Source organism: Melopsittacus undulatus, chromosome 9, assembly GCF_012275295.1.
Source record: "Melopsittacus undulatus isolate bMelUnd1 chromosome 9, bMelUnd1.mat.Z, whole genome shotgun sequence".
Taxonomy (NCBI): domain Eukaryota; kingdom Metazoa; phylum Chordata; class Aves; order Psittaciformes; family Psittaculidae; genus Melopsittacus; species Melopsittacus undulatus.
Genome location: NC_047535.1, coordinates 31,811,864 through 31,818,340, shown reverse-complemented (window position 1 = coordinate 31,818,340; position 6,477 = coordinate 31,811,864). Strand labels below are relative to the sequence as shown.

The 6,477-nt window shown below is 57.9% G+C and overlaps 1 protein-coding gene across 2 annotated transcripts in view; it reads left to right on the top strand.

The window, feature by feature from the left end:
• Positions 1-4,797: 4,797 nt before the first annotated feature.
• Positions 4,798-6,477, top strand: part of FOXP1 (forkhead box P1) — a 385,773-nt gene continuing 384,093 nt past the window's right edge. For both annotated transcript variants that reach the window (XM_034065980.1, XM_034065979.1), the window contains exon 1: positions 4,798-4,861. The gene's annotated coding sequence lies outside the window, so the exon portion shown is untranslated. The remainder of the gene's footprint in view (positions 4,862-6,477) is intronic.

Here is a 6,477-nt window from a genome sequence, read left to right as displayed (position 1 = left end):
TAATGTGAATAATGATTATTCCTGTGCTTCTGAGCTCTCCCTCTTGGCTCGGGAGCCGGAGGTTCGGGAGACACCTGGCAGTGTTGACAGAGCACTGAACTTGAACGCCTCTCACTGTGACAGGGCAAGCCCAAATATTTTGGGAAGAGTCCTTGTTATGTCACGACAGGGGTTGGTAGCACTGATGCTGGGGATGGGGCTTGAATCAGCACTGGGCTGATTACTGCTGTATTATTGGAGGAACAGCGCGAACTTTGGCAGGCAGGCTGCTGTAAGGCAGGAGGAATGGACTTGGGCATTTCTTATTTGTAGGATGGGCTGAAGGTCTTCCAAAAGATGCTGGGTCTTGAAAGAGGCCAAGAATAGGAGGCCCTGAAAGATGTTTTTCTATGGGTGAGGAAGTGGAAAAATAAAGCTCTTTTGCAAGAGTACGAATGTTATGTGTAGTCCCTATCTGTGGACAAATATCTGGGGAAGAGCTTGTATTAAAATACCATTTTAATAATATTTTCCATCCCTAAAGGCATTGTTTGCTTCCCACGGTGTACACCTTCCATCTTCTACTGACTCCCTTCTCCAGCCCTCTCCTGAAGACAGGCTGCATCTTTGTAGTGCTTTGTATATCTTCAGTACTGGACCAGTGTCCAGCTTGCGGTGTTTAACTGGTCATAGACATTCTTGTGGTGTTTGCCAATTCATGTACAGCACGTAATTATATTCAGGAAGCAATAGGAATTAAATGACATTAATTCCCATGAATATTCATTTAAAAATCTCTACCAAATTCAGGCAGATTAATAGTCCAATGCAAATACAATGGCTATTCATTGCCCCCAAAGGAAAAGGAAATATGTATTGGCTGGGGACAAATGCTGCAGAAAATCGGGAAATCTGCTACAGAAAAGTTACCTCTGTGTGTCTTTTGATACAGAGGTGGTTGGAGGGAATCCTAGAGGCATAAAGATTAGTGTGGGTATGGATATGGGGAGCCCTTCCCATTCACTGAGGAACCTGAAAGAGTCTGGGGTGAATCTTAAACTCGTATCTCTGCACTACTAATGTAAACTCAAAGCAACTCTGGCTGCAGTGGAGCTCCACTGGACTGAAAACAGAGCCAAGTGCACTTTATTTTGTGTCTGATCCTGCTGCCCTGTGCATGAAGCCAGCCTCCAGCCTGTTCTCCCTGGATCACACTGCCAGGGCAGAACAACAACTTGTCTTCCTTGTGAGCAGCAGTGAGCCTGACACTGGCCCTTGAGGTGGCCACAGAGCAGCCCTGTCCTACAGGTACCATATGCTTCCTCTCTACTGCTCAAGCTCATCTTCTGGGCCAGGACATGGCTTCCACTGTGACCAGGCAAAGCAAAAAAAGTATAATGACAAAACAGATGAAGGGTGCAAGTGCATTTGCAAAATAAGCATCAAAGACTGGGATGCTGAAAAAAACTTACTTATAAAAGTATAGAGACGATGCAAAACAATATTTAAGTTAAAAAAAATATCTGGGTCTGGTTACAGCCCTTATCTTGGAGGACTTTTTTATGCATTTCCTTCTGTCAGACAAGCCAGCTTGAGACCTTAGCATTACTTTTGTCTTGTTATGGGATATCCCCAATTGGAGTGTGGATCCTGCTTCCACTAAAGTTGGTGGCAAGTATTGCCAACAGCAGTGAGCTCAGCCTGTAAGCTGGAGATTTATGCCTTTCAAAATTCCCCCTCACCAGGTCAACCCTTCCCATCCTTGAAGTTATCTAAGCAAAAGAAACGTCTGGTGTGATTCACCTTGTGTGATGCACGGAACTTCTGCTTTTCTGAGGGGTGTCTGTGCCAGATTGATCTGATTGCCTGGCTCCACACGCAAGGAGGGGGAATGTGAACAGCAACTGATAACTTCCCCACATGGGTTTTGTCTTGAGCTATAGTACAAGGATACTCTCAGGTTCTCCTCTCCTAAGCACTGTGAGAGAATCTGGCTTATTCAAAACAAAGTCAGAAAAATATTTCTCTTTAATACATCCACCAACTTTCTGTGACAGTACACAGTGAGTATCTCAACTTTCCATGCCTGATGTTAAAGGTAAGAGTAACAGCTCAGAACTCACAAGGGGTTGGTTGGCACCTATGCAGGACTGTGCAGTGGCCCAGGCCTACCCATGCAGCTTGGTGATGCGCTCTCCAAAGCCTCATAATCCAATGACTAAAGTGGAAAGGACTCTGAGGCCTGGCTCCTGGGACATTGGAGGTGGGGCATTACAGTAGCTTGGAAAACATTCTGCCTTTAAAACAAGTAACACCTATAATTATGGAGGCGTCATCACCTTCATCACTTTTTTTTTTAGCTAACAAGCTGCAGTTGTAGCCTGTTTACACCCTTGCCAACATGCGCCAAGCATTTGCTCTTGGGATAGGTTCTGCTGGTGGTGGGAATATCAAGCATCTTTCTCCAGGCACTTGTAAACCAATACACCAGTAAACAGCTAGAGTACAATTAGCAGCTACATTGGCGGAGTAGAGGAAGAAGTCCCACTGCTGGTACTGTCTGTGGAATTAATAATGTTTTACAGAGCTCATGTACTGGTTTAGATTTGCAAAGCTGAAAACAGGAGGCAAAGAAGTTTCCAATAAACATTTATTCCACAGTGAAATGTAAAAGAAATATCTTTTAGGAGAGGAACATTTAAGGGGGGATGCTTTTTAAGAAGGCTCTTTTCATAGGTTTATCTCCTTTTTCTTCCTACTGAGGAAGCAGATGAACCATAAAATCGAAACAACAGAAGCTTAAGATGACGGTGAAGTTTAATTTTTTAAAGCTGGGGATCCCTGTCCCCCACCCAGTCCTGCAAATCCCATGTTTTCCAGGATTAGTTCAGTTGGGAGAACCGGGATGGGGCTGAATGGAGCACATCGGGGAGCTCCTGAAGTACGGAGCTACCATCGGCTTCGCGAATATTTATTTGCAGCGATTTTCCCCCTCTTAATTATTTTAAATACAATGAATTAGGCATAAGTGCCTCGCCATTACTGTAATTCCAGGTGTTAATTGCTACCGGGGCAGTCCCCGCGCCGATGCGGCGCCTCTGCCGACAGGTGGCGCCGCAACCCCGGCCCTGCGCTCGGAGCAGTCCGCCGGGCTGCTGGACCGGGACCGGGACGAACGGCAACAGGGATGGGCCGGACCGGCAGCAGGGAACGGAGGGATACGGGAATGGGTCGGGCTGAGATCGCAGAAGGGAGGGAGGGGGTACGACAGCACAGGGGAAGGGCCTCGCCGTGGCTCCCCCCGCGGTAGCGGTTCGCTACCTGGTGCCGCTTGAAGCGGTGCTCAAATCCCCTCCGGCCCGGGAGGTTTGAGTCGGTCCTGAGGGAAACCCAACGCGATCGCCCCAAAAAATAAAGTAAACACAAAGGAAGGAGAATCCGGCTCTCGCCGGTCCCCGCGGGCGGAAGAAAAGAGTTTTACCCCGAACAAAGTCGGCCGCTGGTAACTCCGAGGCCGCCCGCTGCCTCCTGCCCTGCGGCTCCCCGGCCAGCGCCAGGCTCCATCCCCGCGGGGCGCCGGCCGTCCCCAGCCCCGCCGGGGATCCCGGCCTGCCTGCACTGCGACAGCGGACCTAGGCACCGGCTAGGGCAGGGTGCATCCCGGCGGGGCCCGCTCCTCCCGCGCAGCCTCCTCGCCGTCCGGGCCAGTGGCCGCCGGTTGCTCCTTACCCTGGCCGAGCCCATCGGTGGCTTTAAACTTTTCTGTGCCGAGCGCCGGGACCGCCGCGGTGCCCCAGCCTCGGCTCTCGCCCCATCCCAGCCTCCCCCTTGCGGGCGCTACCCTGACCCCTCCACGGGAGCCCCGACTGCGCGGCTGGGACCGCAGCCGCTCCGCGCATCCCCCGCCATGAGGACTCGTGGCTGGGGCAACCCTGCGGAGCGACACCTCGGGCGGGCCACTCCCGCTCAGCGGCCGGTGCGCGCCGCTGCGCACCCGCGCAGTGTTTCAAAGCAGTGTTTGCGCCAACAGCGGCGTGCGCTACGGGAGGGGTGTGGGGGGGAAGAGCAGGCAGCGCCCGCGTCTCGTCTCCGCGCAGGTAAGGCGGGCTCCGCGCTCACCCGCGGAAGGCCCTCCTTGATCTCCCTCATCCCCCAGCAACGCGGGCCTGACACCCCCTTCCTCGGCACGCCTGGACCGCGGAAAAGTTACTCGGTGTGCGCGGCGCTGCCCCCCGCTGCCGGGGCCGCCCCATCCCGCTTGCCCCCTCGCTGAACTCTTCCCGGCGGCGCGCAGCACCGCGCAGTACGCTCCGCGGCCACTTTCTCTTCCCCGCGGCGCGGAGCTGCCCCGCCTCCCCCGACCCGCCCCCCCCCCCCCCCCCCCCGCCTTTCCCGAGGCCGCCTTCCGCGCAGCTCCGCACCGCGGGGCTCCCCCCCCGCGCCCCTCCGCGCCCCCCGGCCCCGCTTTGATGATTTGATTTATTTTTGATGATTCTCTCCCCTGCATCCAGCCTTGTTTACCCAGCAGGTGGATGTGACGTCAGAGACTGACAACAGCAAAAAATAACAACATCTCCCTCCGCGGGGGTGTCGCGGCCGCCCCCCGGCCCTCCCTCCGCGGGCGGCGGCGCGGGGCTGCGCGGGGCGGGGAGGGGGGGGCGCGGGGCGGCGCGGGGCGGGGGCGCGGCGGGGCGGCGTGCGGGGCCCCGCGGGCGCGGCGCCGAGCGGAGGGCTCTATTGTTATTTACCGAGCGGCGGAGCACGCCGCCGCGCCGCCCGGGCTTCGGCGTGCCGGAGGGACGGGAGGGAGGGACGGGACGGAGAGGCAAAGCCCCGCGCCGGGGCCGCGCCGTGCTGGGCAGCGGCAGGCCGAGTCCTGCGGGTGAGTCCGGCGCCCCCCGACACTTTCCCCGCTCCTCCGGGGCTGTTGCACTTTTCCCCCCCGCCGGCACCACGTGCCCGGCCACCCCCCCTTTTACCTTCCTCCCCCCCTTCACCCCCCCGGCCGCCGGCAGCGCGGTAGCTGGGGCGGGGGGGGCGAGGGGAGGCAGCGGCGGTGCGCGGGTGCGGAGCCCCCTCCCCGGACTGCGGAGCCGCTGCCCGCCCACTTTGGAAACTTCCCCCCCCACCCCCCCTCTCCGCGCTGCGCGCACCCTCCGCGAACTGTGGGATGCGGCGTCTCCCGCCCTCCCCGCGCCTCCCTCGTGCTTTCCGCCGGGTGCCCCCGCTCCGCCGCGCAAGGAGCGCGCACGCCCCAACTTCAGCACTCGGGGCAAGAAGTTGTGGCGGGGCCGCGCCCCCCTCCCACCTACCCACTCCCCCCCCCCGCGCCGGGCCCGGCCGCCCCTCTCCCCTCTGCTCCGGACACCTGTTGCCGCTTTTCACCCGCGCAGTCCTTCCGCAGTTGCGGAGCTCCGCGCATTCCCCCCCCCCCCCCCCCCCCCCCGGGTCCCGCTGCGCCCATCCCCCTCCCCCCCTTTTTTTTTTTTTTGAGACGAAGTGTTTTAATAAACATCCGCGCCTCCCCAGCCCGGCGCAACTTCTCGCTGCGCGGGTGCGGACCGCGCATCCCTCACGTGTTCGTTCTTCCGTGTCCCCCCCATCCCCGCGCAGACCCGCGGTGCGGAGTGTCGGGACGGAGCCCCGCGGCTTGCTGCCCGCCGCGGAGCCGCCGGTGCCCGGTAAGTAGGGCCGCTCCGCGCTGCGCCCCTCGCACCTGCCGCTCCGCGCCGCTCCGCGCAGCCCAGCCCGCCTCCCCCGGTGCGCGCTGCAGGCGGCGTCCGAGCGGCGTGTCCGCGGCTCCCGCCTCCATCCCCGCCCCGCCGGTGCTCTGGCGTTTGGGGTTGTTTTATCCCCTGAAAAAAGCCGGTGGCGGCTGCGCGGGCAGCGCTGCGCGGGGCGCATCATCCACACACCCCCCTTCCCCCGTGCAACTCCTAACGATCCGGCGGCCCCGGCGCGGAGAGCATCGCCGGGCTGGCTGCGGAGCGAGCCTGCCTCCTGCCACTTCGCTGTAATGATTTTAATTGCGTGGGTTTGCTTTGAGTGAACTAAACCGAGTGAGATTACGGCTTTATTTTTATTCTTTTTCCCCCTTTCCCCCCCCCGATCTCCCCCCAAGGCTGGCGGCAGCAGCGCTCAGACCTCCCGTACCCACCCGAGGTATCTGCGAGCCGCTTCTCTAGAGAAGCTGGAGCCCAACTTCTGTGCTCAGAAGTTTTAAGGTTTCATTTTTAGTAGCTGTTCTTTGAATGAGTAATGTATGTGTACCGCTCGCAGCGTGTCTGCCCAACGCAGGCTGCTGATTTCTGGGGTGCTGGATGGTTATAAATATTAAAGCAATTCTCTAAACTGCATTTCCTTTCCATCTAGTTTTTCAAAACGTGGGTTTTACCTGCTCTGACCAACTGCTGCTGTCACTACTGACAGCTTCTTAATTAGACAAAAGTTTCAGGAATGTCGTCGAAGAAAGTTGTGCTGTTCATCCACGGTTTGCTT